Source organism: Triturus cristatus, chromosome 7 (assembly GCF_964204655.1).
Source record: "Triturus cristatus chromosome 7, aTriCri1.1, whole genome shotgun sequence".
NCBI classification, from domain to species: domain Eukaryota; kingdom Metazoa; phylum Chordata; class Amphibia; order Caudata; family Salamandridae; genus Triturus; species Triturus cristatus.
The window spans coordinates 548973665-548987449 of NC_140590.1; the positions used below are offsets into that span (position 1 = coordinate 548973665).

Sequence of the window (13785 nt, forward strand, 5' to 3'; positions counted from 1 at the left end):
AAGCATGTTTTGTATTGGTAAAAAAAAATGTGTAACCAAAGAACAGTACTATGGATTTGCTGTTAGGTTTGAAAAGTCAAGCACTCTTGCTCTGTGGAATTGAAACATTGTTTGGCGAACTTCTGACCTAACTCAACACAGCAGTGTTCCATGAGCTGTTGCTATGGTAGCAGGCAGAAGTCAAGTTGGGGGAAGGGTACTAGGCAGAAGTCAAGTTGGGGGAAGGGTACTTTTGGAAAAGGGTTGGTTTTCAACCAATAGAAATGTGTGATTACATTTGAAAAAAAGGGGGAAGCACTGAGATTTGAAACTTACAAGTATATGTGTGGAAAAATAGAGGGAAAGTTTGCCATTATCTGGTTCTGCTGAGAGGAGAGAGGTGAACACAACAGAGATCCTGGCTCTGATAATCTGCTGTTTGAGTGTCACATTTCTTTCACAACTAACTAATTTTAAAGGTGAGTTTACAGTTTGAGAGGGGATGTATGTGGTAACTTAAGAAATGAATAATAGAAATGGAAATTGTTTTTGTTGTAGTTACACATGGTGGTTTCATAATGTGTCAGTCTGTAAAAGTGATTTTCACTTGCCCCGAAAAAAAAAAGAGCAGTAAGTGTGCTTTCAAATTGGCAAAGAAATTTCGTTTTGGGACTGATGTGAAAACATGACTCTGTGTGCAGAGAGGAATTCTAGGCAGAGATTTATTGCGTATTGCTCTGGTGATTTCACAGTTGCATTAGATGGAAAGGGGGAGCGAATTTTTGGAGGAAGAAGCAGAGTCTTAGCACACACCCATGTAGTGAAATGCAATATATTCTGAAAACAGCAAAAATAAGGCAAAAATATTTTTTGGAAAAAAATGTAAATATGTGTACTGTATTATAAAATGTTTTAAAAATATTAATACTTTTTTCTTTTTTTCCAGATAGATATAGAACATTTTCTAAAACTACAAACATTTTTAAAACTATTTTTTAAAAAAACAAATGAATAAATATTTTTTCAGTGAGTATGGTAAGTCAATAATAATAATTGTAGTCTCTCAAGGACAATGTAATGTGATAAATGATTTTTAGTGTTTTTTTAAAAAAAAAAAAAAAAAGTACGCGCACCGTACGCGTACGGTAAAAAAAAAAAAAAAAAGTTTTTAAAAACATATGTAAAAAAAAGATGAAAGATAAGGTTGGCTCTTAAAAGAACCGTTGTGTTCATGCAGGGACAAAGGAAAGGAAGCATGGGAAAATTATTCAAAGCGACAAATGTGCTGATCTATTTTGTTGTTCACTAGGGAAACACTGGTCTCCCTATGGCAAATTAGATCTTTACAAAATGTGCAATGAATATCAACCTTCCGAAATCGAGGGTTCATTTCCAGAGGGCCAGCAAAAGGAGATTCTCCCCCCACAGATGAAGGGCTCACCTGACCTGCAGAAGAAGGAGTCAGCCCTGCAGATGATGGTCCAGGCTGAGCTACTGTGGATGTACTGGCTCGTCTTTCTGAAGAGTTACCTCCAAAAAGATGACCATGTGTCCTTCTGTGTACATCCTGGAGGTGTCTCTTCATGGTGTGATTCCCAAAGGAATACTTCCTGTTAGGATTACCTCTAGAAAGTACACACTTACACAGCTTACAAGTCACTAAGGGTGCATTTACCTTTTGCTGGCCTTCAGGAAAAGTAAAATAATCCCATACATAAGAGGGCTTTTGTTTCCTCGATCTCTGCCTCACGACAGTGCTGCTAGTGCTAGCCTCACTCTCAGAAGAGCTCTGCTGTTCTGCCATCGTATCCCAAAGACAAACCAGCTCCTTCTCCCAAGGGATCACAAGCAGAAATGAGGGGAATGGGTGTGGTGTAGGAGAGTTCTAGAACTGAAAGTAGTTTCAACCAATCAAAAGTTGTGTTTCATGATCACATGACCTACCGTACGCTTACGGTACGCTTACGGTACGCTTACGGCAAAAAGTACGCATGCGCGTAAAAAAGACACGCGCTTGCGCGCATGCGCATAACAGTCACTACCCGACACTTCCGCGTAACGTGCGCGTGTAGCGTAAGCGCGCACGCGTCCCACGCGCAGTACGCGCGGCTACGCAAAGTGCGTAACTATACGCAAGCAGCGTAGATAGATTACGGACGTTGCGTAAACCGTACGCTTACCGTGAGCTTACGGTACGCGTACTAAAAAAATATTTTTTTTTTAAAAAAAGTACTGCAAATAAATTTTACATGTTTATTTTAAAAAATATATTTAAAAAAACATATTAAAGAATTTTAAAAATTTAATCATAGTCTTTATAAAAGGTAAGATAATTAAATTAAAAATAGGTTAGAAAAAAAAAAAAAAATTAGCATTTAAAAAACCTTGCAAATTCACTGAAAAAACCATGGGTTTCACACACGTTATAGTTAGGAATTAGCATTTAAAAAACCTTAGAAATTCAGTGAAAAAACCATAGGTTTCACACACGTTATAGTTAGGAATTAGCATTTAAAAAACCTTAGAAATTCAGTGAAAAAACCTTAGGTTTCACACATGTTATAGTTAGCTGGACATTTTACTCGTAAAAAACCAATGAAATTGCCCCGTTATAGTTAGTTCAGCTAACTATAACTCGCGCGCCCGCAATGCACTGCTGATGACGTCACATATTACATCACTCATGACATGGTCAGTGACATCACTCATGACATCACTGATGACATCTCAAATGACATCACTGATGACATCACTGATGACATCATCCTTGTGATAGAGTGGCAGACCTCCTCTCACCCTAATATAACCTTTGACACACACATTCAAAAATAGAGACTAAAATTTTCAAAACAATGGACATACCAATACCAGTTACAACAACCTCTTTAGTAATTCTAAGATCCACATACACATCCACTCATTCACCAACAGTCCAATACAGTCACTCATACATGTACTCACTCATCATATGTACTCATACACCTATACATCCTGTTACACAATGCCACTCATCCATAGAGTTACTCACACACATAGTCACTCGTACTAATAAAGAATCAAACATACATTTACTTGCATATACAGTTATACACACACCACCATACTTACTTCTACGGAAACTTACACATACTTAGTCTTTTAAACAATCACTTATAGAAACACATACTTATTCATACAGGAACTCTTCCAATCTCTCACCCTTGCATATACTCACATATATACACCAATAGTCACATATACTAGTTTTAAACATATGTAGTTACTCATAAAGACACTATTGAGACAGTCATTCACTCACTAACACACCCATACACACACTCATCCACCCATGCAGTCCTGCACACATGGTCTGTTCAACACATACAAACAGTGAGTCACTCATTCATGCACCTATGCACTACGTAATACCCCCCACCGAACCATACAGACACTCAGACTGATACTCAAAAAACCAACTAATAACCTATATAGACACCCATGTAGCTACTCACCAACCCATGCAGCCACTTATACACAAAGTGAGAGACTCATACAGATATTTACACATTTAAACATTACTCACTAAGCCATGTATTCACTAAGATACACTTAATCAGTCAGTTACACAATCAATTTTTCAAAAACAAATCATCCATTTAGACACTTATATACCCATTTATTCTTCCATCGACCTTGAGATATACATATATAAAACATATTTAATTTTCAGAAAAACCCACATTCACTGGATGATGTCATCAGTGATGTCATCAGTGATGTCATTTGAGATGTCATCAGTGATGTCATGAGTGATGTCACTGACCATGTCATGAGTGATGTAATATGTGACGTCATCAGCAGTGCATTGCGGGCGCGCGAGTTATAGTTAGCTGAACTAACTATAACGGGGCAATTTCATTGGTTTTTTACGAGTAAAATGTCCAGCTAACTATAACATGTGTGAAACCTATGGTTTTTTCACTGAATTTCTAAGGTTTTTTAAATGCTAATTCCTAACTATAACGTGTGTGAAACCTATGGTTTTTTCACTGAATTTCTAAGGTTTTTTAAATGCTAATTCCTAACTATAACGTGTGTGAAACCCATGGTTTTTTCAGTGAATATATATATATATATTCATTCCTCCGTCACCAACTGCATTTGTAAAGACGAAGATAGACCCAAAATTCAGTGCACATTCGAAGTTTTATTATCAAACGCCCTGCACCATCGCCATTACGCGTTTCAGCCTCACAGAGGCCTTGATCACATGATACGCCAACGGAGAGTTTTTTGACCTTTTTAAAGTGCTAGTGCTCAAAAATATGTGATAAGACACTCCCACAAAAATTCATGGAAATAAACACATTGTCTTTCAAGTGCAGTATATCCCAATGCTAGTGCAAACTATAACGCAATACAGTACAATGATAAGTATCATAGTGCAAATAGCGCTAAACCCAATAAATATAAAAATAAATATTCCTGAGTACAAAATATAGCATTAATAAAATCTGATAAAAATGCTAAAGTCATAAGCTAAAATATTATAACAGTAAAACCAGTAAATCCGATGGAATTAGCAGCATAGTTGCATGTCCAATCCTTACTGTCAGAATACATGGCTAAAGTTGTTACATAGATAGCTCCATCATTCGCAGCTCAATTCAGGCCTAAATACCGATTGATACTGCTAACAACTTAAGGTGTTAATGACCAGGTTGTTGCACCGTAAAGGACATATATCGTACAAAAGAATCCAAATTATCCGCCCCAGTGGGCCCAATAATTGTCTTGTGGGAACAGCCGTGAATGGATATGTAAATATAAAAAAAAATCACAGTTTTTAAATCATCAGTTCTATTATCTAATTTGTCAGGAGGCGGCAGTACATCTAAACTATACTAAATGCAAGTGGTAGCTCATTTTTAAAGACAGGTAAAAAAAAGTCCTCACTCGCATTTAACCCCTGAGGGTGCCTTACTATCTAACTCTAAGATATATCTTGTTTCCATTCGTCTCAATAGTTGATCCCGGTTGCCACCCCTTCTCAATGGCAAAACCGTATCTATAACAAAATATTTAAGATGAGACAAATTATTCTTATGACACTCCCTAAAGTGCCTAGCCACCAGGTAAGCGGCATCGCTGTTATTGATAGCTCTAATGTGCTGGAGCACTCGTTTGTGAACCTGCAGTTTCGTGCTCCCAACGTAACGCAGGCCACAAGAGCACTCCAGCACATATACCGCATATTCGGTCTTGCAGTTAAGAGCTTTTGTGATGTTAACTGGTTTGGGCTGAAATGGCGTTTGGTATAGGTGTGTGTTGATACCATATTTGCAGGCTTTACAAGAGTCACATTTGATGAATCCCTTCCTGCTGTCGAGCCATGTTTTGGTAGATCTGATCTCTGGGCTGCTCTTAACTAGAGAGCTACTCATGGAACGCGCTTTTCTGAACGCGATGCTAGGGGACCTAGGTCAATCCTTTTCCTAGAACTGGGTCATTACACACTAAGAGCCAACTCTTGTTAATGATCTTACGTAATGTTTTATGCTGTGTATTATACGTTAGTATCAGTCGTGTAGGCTGATCTTGGCTAATACCTGTAGTGGCTTTATACCTCAGTGCGTCCGACCTCTGTATTTTGTTAGCTTTGGTCATAGCTTTATCCAAAATATCTCCAGAATATCCCCTGTCCAGGAATCACTCTCTACACTCATGTTGTGCTTGTGTGCATTCCCTGTCTGAGCTACAGATTCTGCGAATCCGCAGCATCTCCCCAAAGGGGATGCTGTTGATTAAATGTGGCGGATGGTGGCTCTGTGCATGCAGGACTGTATTGCCAGATGTGGGTTTCCTATGGAGTCTTGTTTCCAGTTTATTATTTTGTACAAAGACCTCCACATCCAAATAGAATATACTGCTCTTACTCATCTGGGCTGTGAATTTAAGATTTAAATTATTGATATTCAATTTTTCAATAAAATCTTGTGCCGCTCGTTCAGTGCCTTTCCAAATTAAAAACAAATCGTCGATATACCTATACCAACATACAATCTGAGATTTTAGGGTTTCGCCATATATTGCCATGAGGACCTGCTCCTCCCAGAGTCCCATATGTAAACAGGCATAACTCGGAGAGAAGCAAGCCCCCATGGCAACACCCCAAACTTGTTGAAAAACCTGGTTTTGGAACGGGAAAAAGTTATTCTCTAAACAGGTAGAAATCATCGTCAAAATCATTCTGTTGTGCAAATGTCTATTCATAGGTCGTGTGCTCAAAAAGTATTCAACAGCTTTCAAGCCGTCCTTGTGATGAATGCTTGTATATAATGAAGCTACATCTAAAGAAATTAACACATAACCTGGTTCCCATTTGACATGATTAATCTTGTTTAAGAAATCCCCAGTATCCTGTACATACGAAGGCAATTTCTTTACATGATCCTGTAAGAAGAAATCAACAAATTTGTATGCATTTTACATAATGCTGCCCTGGGCAGAAATAATAGGTCTACCCGGAGGTCTGCATGCATCCTTGTGAATTTTAGGTATAAAATAAATCACGGGGATGATGGGATGTTCAATTTTTAAAAACTTAAATTCATCCAAAGTCAATAATCCTGCAGACTTCCAGGCACGTGAAGTTGAACAATGTAACTTTTTCAGTTCTGATGTTATATTATCATGGAATATGTCCACATTATCACGCAGCATCATAGGGCAGAAAGTGGATTTAATTTTGAAATTAGTTTGTGAACCACCCCCTGGTTGAATCATATCTTGGCTCATTACACTCACATCTCCATTGTTTTCATCCTGAAGTTGTTGCATGGCCTTTCAGCATCCCCAGCTGTTAATATTTCTTCAATTTCCTGCACTGGCTGTATATTCGTCATTCTTTCCTTATCGTGGGTGCCTTGAATCAAATGGTATTTGCGCAGTTTGAGTTTTTGTACAAATTTATAGATGTCAATCCTGGTCTGGGCGTAATCAAAGTTACTGGGAGGGCTAAAAGACAAACCCAACGCAAGCACACTCCGATCATCATCACTCAACACGCAGTCAGATAGATTGATGACTGACTGCAAATTTGCTTCCTTTATTGCTTGCGATTCCATTTTTTGTTGTTTGTTTTTCTGTTGTTTTTGACGTAGGCCCTGCTGTTTGCGCCGATCCCTTCTTTTTTGATTGAGTCCTTGCTGACGCTTACATTTTGGGCACGCGGTCGTAATGATCTTATTCTGTCCTGCCTGACATAATCCAATTCCTGGGCAAGACTGGGTTTTGGAAACCCCCGTCTCCTCGCTATTGCCAGTTGCTCATTGTCGGATTCACTATCTACAGCAGAGCTCAGGTGTGTGTGTGTGTATATATATATATATATATATATATATATATATATATATATATATATATATATATATATATATATATATATATATATATATTCACTGAAAAAACCATAGGTTTCACACACGTTATAGTTAGGAATTAGCATTTAAAAAACCTTGCAAATTCACTGAAAAAACCATAGGTTTCACACATGTTATAGTTAGCTGTACATTTCACTCGTAAAAAACCAATGAAATTCCCCCGTTATAGTTAGTGCAGGCAACTATAACTCACGCGACCGCAATCCTCTGCTGATGCTAATACTGTATTTAGACACTTATTTGCCCATGTCTTCTTCCATTAAATTTTAGCTATACATATATTACAAATATTTTTTTTTCATAAAGACACATATGTCATCAGCAGAAGATTGCGGTCGCGTGAGTTATAGTTGCCTTTAAATGCCAAGTTACTTTACGCCATTCGTGGCGTGCGCGCCCAGTTAACGCAGTTCGTTCCGTGCGCGCACGGTGCGCTTCGCGCACCGTGCGCGCACAGTGAGCACGCGGTGCGCTTCGCGCACCACGCGCCCACTTTACGCAGTTAGTGCCGTGCCAACGGTGCCCACGTTATGCGGGATGGGCCATGTACGCACGATGCGCTTCGCGCACCGTGCGCACATTTGTTAATTTCATAGCTCTAATATGCCATGCACAAATGGTGCCCTTCGGGCACCATTTGCACACGGGGTGGGGAGAATGTGGATAATTTTTTAAAAAAAATGTTTTTACCGTACGCGTACGGTAAGCTTAATCGGCGATTTTCCCCCCCAAAAAATTTTTTTTTTTGGGCTTGGGGGTTGTTTGGGGACCCCTATATCAATGCTGGGTGGTTAGGATCTCAAGAAACTGCCTCTTTAGACATTTTTGGGCTTCGTTTTTGCTGCCCAACTCAGAGAGCGAGAGAGAAAATGGCGGCCGCCGCTTCCTGGTTTCGACCGATTCGAATGTTTACTAAGATCTAAGAGCCAATCAAAATCGCGCTCGCGCACGCCACCGTACGCGTACGGTAAGCTTACGGTAAGCGCACCGTAAGCTGCCACAGATATATATATTGATTTAAAGGCTATTTTCTCAGAATCTACTTAACAGATTTACACCAAACCTACAAAAGGCACTTCCTTGACCTGAGGACTACCTCTCTGCCAAATTTCAAGTAATTCAGTTCAGCCGTTCGGGCTGTAGCTCGGACTAAAGGTCCTATGGAAAAATGCATGGGAAAAATGCGTTTTGGGACCCCCCTTTTATCTCAGCCCCCACTTGACGAATCCCCCCGAGACTTTCAGGGTAGGAGCGGAGCGTAACGCCCCATTAGTTTTGAAAATTTCGCGAGGATTCGTCGACCGGCGCCAAAGTTATTCCAAATAGAATGTTACGGTTTTCCTAAGGAAAGAGGATCCTAACTATAACTACCTACTACATATATATATTCACTGAAAAAAACATAGGTTTCACACACGTTTTAGTTACGAATTAGCATTTAAAAAACCTTGCAAATTCACTTAAAAAACCATAGGTTTCACACATGTTATAGTTAGCTGGACATTTCACTCGTAAAAAACCAATGAAATTCCCCCGTTATAGTTAGTGCAGGCAACTATAACTCACGCGACCGCAATCCTCTGCTGATGACGTCAGATATTACATCACTGTATTTAGACACTTATTTACCCATGTCTTCTTCCATTAATCTTTAGCTATACATATATTACAAATATTTATTTTTCATAAAGACACATATGTCATCAGTGATGTAATATCTGACGTCATCAGCAGAGGATTGCGGTCGCGTGAGTTATAGTTGCCTGCACTAACTATAACGGGGGAATTTCATTGGTTTTTTACGAGTGAAATGTCCAGCTAACTATAACATGTGTGAAACCTATGGTTTTTTAAGTGAATTTGCAAGGTTTTTTAAATGCTAATTCGTAACTATAACGTGTGTGAAACCTATGGTTTTTTCAGTGAATTTGTACGGTTTTTTAAATGCTAAGTTATGTATTTTTTTTTTTTTTTTTTTCAGGTTTTTCACCGTGCGCGCACCGTGAATTTTTTTTTAAATCGCGAGGTGCGCGCACCGTGCGCGCGCTGGGGGTGCACGGTGCGCTTCGCGCAACGAGCATCCACGGTTCGCAGTGCGTGCCGTTTGCGGTGCACGCACCTCGCAATTTTTAAAACAAAAAAAAAATAGTTTTTTTCTCCCTTGGGGGTCCTTCTGTGACCCCCTGACCAAGGCTAGGGGGTCAGGAACTGTCCACTCTGCCCCCTTTTCACGTTCTCCACCTTTTTTTTTCACCCCCTCAGACTGCGAGAGACAAAATGGCGGCCGACACTTCCTGGTTTTGACCGATTCGAATGTTTACCGACATCTAACAACCAATCAGAATTGCGCTCGCGCACGGCAGGGTGCGCGCGTATAGATATTGATATGCTTTTAAATGCTATTTTCTCAGGAAATACTGAACAGATTTACACCAGACCTGCAAAAGGCACTTCCTTGACCTTATGGCTACCTCTCTGCCAAATTTCACGTAATTCTGTTCAGCCATTCGGGCTGTAGCTGCGACTAAAGGTCCTATGGAAAAATGCATGGGGAAAATGCATTTTGGGACCCCCCCTTTTTCTCGGCCCCCGCTTGATGAATCACCCCGAGACTTTCAGGGTAGGAGCTGAGCGGAGCGCCCCATTAGTTTTGAAATTTTCGCGAGGATTCGTCAACCGGCGCCAAAGTTATTCAAAATAGAATTTTGAGATTTCCTATGATAACTAGGTTGTAACTATAACTATCTACTGGCGACCCATATATATATGTTCTACATTAACAGTTCTAAATACATAAACGCTCCAATTCAAATCAAAGTATCCACAAGTAGGCTGCTAACAAGGATGTTTTATGTTTTTTATAGAGTGCTGTGAAATGAACCACCTTCTGAATACTTCTCAAACTATAACAAACAAGCATTAGAACAGACATTTTTTGTATGTTAATTATTTTTTAATAGGGTCATTCAGTTGTACATAATGTCGTCTTGGTAACAAAAATGCTTACAACACTTTTTTTTATTTTAACTTTTCAACATGCTGCACAGCAGCCACAATGCTCTACTGTATAGTTTAAAGACATTGGTGAAGCCAATAGCTCTGGCTAAACACTTATAAGGTCCCAAAGGCGAGACCTATTGGCTATGCCAATGCTTGTTGATGACAAGTACTGGTGGCTATGCTTGACCAGGCCCAGGGCCAGTGCTATGCTCAAAACACACTTCTAACAAAACACCTACATACACTAGGTTACACTATGGGTTAGGGTACCCCTATGATAGGCATTACCTCCCCTATAAGGTCCAATTACATAATAGCAAAAAACAACAATTGATAGACAGAATGCAGAACAATGTCATACATTCACCCCAGTACAGAGATCTGGGCCTAAATCCATTATTTTTTGCTCACCATGCCATTCCAGTTTGAACCCAGCCATGTGCAAATCAGACTTGACCCTGTGCTCAATGGAAACAGTACAGCCCGAACTGCTAGGCCAGGTCCTCCCTGGACTGGAAACAAGCATCCTATGACCGGTTACATAATAGGGCAGGGGGATTGTAACTACCTTTTGGTCCCTCGTATATAATAGGGCATGGCAGTTTAGAGGCCTGCCGCCCTTTCTGCACTCGCATGTGTGCACTGCGGAAGCCCAAAGTCAGTTTAAAAGCAACCCTGGGTTGCAGGACTGCCTTTAAAATGCAAATTAGGCCCAAACTCCACTTTGGTGTTTGGGGTACCTAAAAATTTATAAACTACAATATTTGGGCATATTAGGTACCCCCAGGGTCTCCCCTAGGTGTCGTGGGTATCAAGTATCTATAAGGAGGACCCTTATAAAATGAGTTTTAGATGCCCTGGGTTAAGTGAAATTTCGCATTTCACTCCCAACATTATAATAAAGTGCTTCCCAAAATAGATGTTTTACTAGGAGCACTGTGGAATGAGAATCTGCAATGTGTTTACATATTCAGAACCCCTAAAGTCTACCTTAGGTGTTTCAGGGGTGGGGGTCCTGTAGATATAGTCAGGATCCTTATAAAGGATGTCTTAATAAGCCATAAAATAAGTGCATGCTCAGGAATGGTGAATGTGGGCAGACAAATTGATTAGTACTAATATTGAAGAACTCTGGAGGAGAAAGGTGGTTCCTTATTTTTAGACTTGTTGCTGGATGAAGTCCCATATCTTGTGTTTTCAGAAGAACTGTCAGCTTATTTTTGGTCATCCCATTAAAAACCACATTTTCGGAATCAGATCTAGTGTTGCCTACTGAACCAATTACTATCCTGTAAAATTTAGACCGGATAATTTGAAGGAATTTTCAAACATCTGAAGTGGAATATAATGTTATTCACCATGATTGAAACTGAAAATTTCATAGATAGGGTGTTCAGCTAGCCTCCCAAATGTGTAACTTTCTTTTCAGGTAAGATGGTTTTTACAAACTAAGAGGTCTGAGGGTATATTTAAGCTCTTGGCAAGCCTCGGAACCAACTAGTACAGTTTCACTTTTGCTGCTAGTAAGTTGTGGATTTCTTTTTCATCCATGACTCAGTTTCATCAAGAAAGAGATGGCCGTGGTTGGTTACTCTTCCCAAGCCATAACACAATCTGTGTATATATCTGCATAAGAACCGTACTCCAGTCTGCGTCTCCTCAGAATATCTAAGAGTGGTTTCAAATTGATGTTGAATAAAAATGTCGATAAAGCAAACTCCTGTAGGACTCCAAGTAGATTGGGGAGGAATTTGATATAAAGGGCTCTTTTGTACAATGTATATTCCATCATTCAGGAAAGAAATAAGCCATCCATGGACACTAGGCCTAACTCCTGCATAGTCAATCACCGCACCACCAGTCTTGAAAGCTGCAGAGAGGTTCAAAAATATCAGAAGACTAAAGTCACCCCAACAGTGATCTAAAGCAGCTTATTAATTACCTCAAGCAAGGATGTCGCTTTTCAATGGATTGCCATAAAACCAAACTGATTGTTATCCACAATGTCAGTCACATCCATGTAATTGGCTAGTTATGTCTTCTTGAACTAAAGAGGCATTATTGGGAGTTTTATAATGGCTTGTTTGAAGCTGCCTGGTACAAGTCCATCCTGTAAAGTTTTATTGATTATTAATGCAGGGGTAACAAAACAAGCAAGTAAATCAGAAAGATTATTAATAATATTTTTGGTTGATATTCTATCTACCTGTAGATTCATCACCTTTTGAATATCCCCAGGTGCCAGACTGGACCCTGAAATTTTGCAACTGCTCTTCTGTGCCAGTAGGTGGTGTTTGCTCCATCTCAATGGTGGTTACTGTCCAGACATGATTTCATGGGAGCCATGAAGTACCACCGTAGTGTCTGAAGTCAGTTCCTAGTCCATATTTCCAAAGTCCTTAGATGCATAGACGAGGCCAGCTTTAAGTTGCCAATGACAGGGAGGTAGATGGGATATGTGAGTGTGAGAAGTTGGCCTGGTATATGATGCTCACTAGTTAAAGTGATCACCTTGTACCATGCCAAGCAACCCTTATGGTGTGGTTGTAAGTCAACCTTTTCGGACTAGCTGCCCTAGTGGTAGCGTAGGCTAAGCAGTCTTTGAGGCTAAACTCGTGAAGCGTGTTAAGCCAGCTGTTTTACCAAATGCAACCCCCTTTTATACCAATGAAAGGACACCACACAGATATATATTCAAAATATATATGTATTTATTTCTCAAAGTAACCCCTAGTCTCTTTATGAGCACAGGAGCACAAATCGTCAAACAAGATTACAGTAGAATACACAGAAGTTGCACTTTATATGGATAGGCCCTGGTGGCCGCTCAAACCATATACTAAATAGTGGTATAAGTACCACGAACAGAAAAGGGAAAAGGCCTAGGGCCTCTAGAATCGCTGGGCCTACAAGGAGCTAACTTCAGTTAGTGACCAGGAGGTCCACGGGTGGCGTGTGCAGAGCAAATAGTCACACGCGTGCTCCCATAGGTTTCAATGGGTGCGTAAAAAGTACAAAGTTACTGCAAAGAGGATCTTCCGGATGGACTAGGAACTCAAGATTTGGAACACAGGCACTAGAGATGTAATACTACACTTGGGCACAGGTGTGCCAGCTTTACCTCACCCACAGGAAGCGGGTGCATAGGCCTCGAAGTGCGTCGGGTTTCTTCTATCTGTTCCGTGGCGCTTGAAGACAAAGATGCTGCAGGCGGTCGGTCCGGGAGAGATGCAGTGGATCCAAGAGTGGATCGGAGATGTTGAAGACCTGTAAGCAGAGGGGACAGTGTTCACAGTCACTAGCCAGTGACCAGCGTGGCACCAGGTGGGTACCAGGCAATGTCGGGAGGTTGACGACGTCCAGGAGTCGGTTCACGAGCTGTCCC

The 13785-nt window shown here is 40.3% G+C and overlaps 1 protein-coding gene across 1 annotated transcript in view; it reads right to left on the reverse strand.

Moving 5' to 3' along the window:
* Positions 1-13785, reverse strand: part of LOC146810081 (uncharacterized) — a 352434-nt gene that overhangs the window by 26165 nt on the left and 312484 nt on the right. The window lies entirely within an intron of this gene.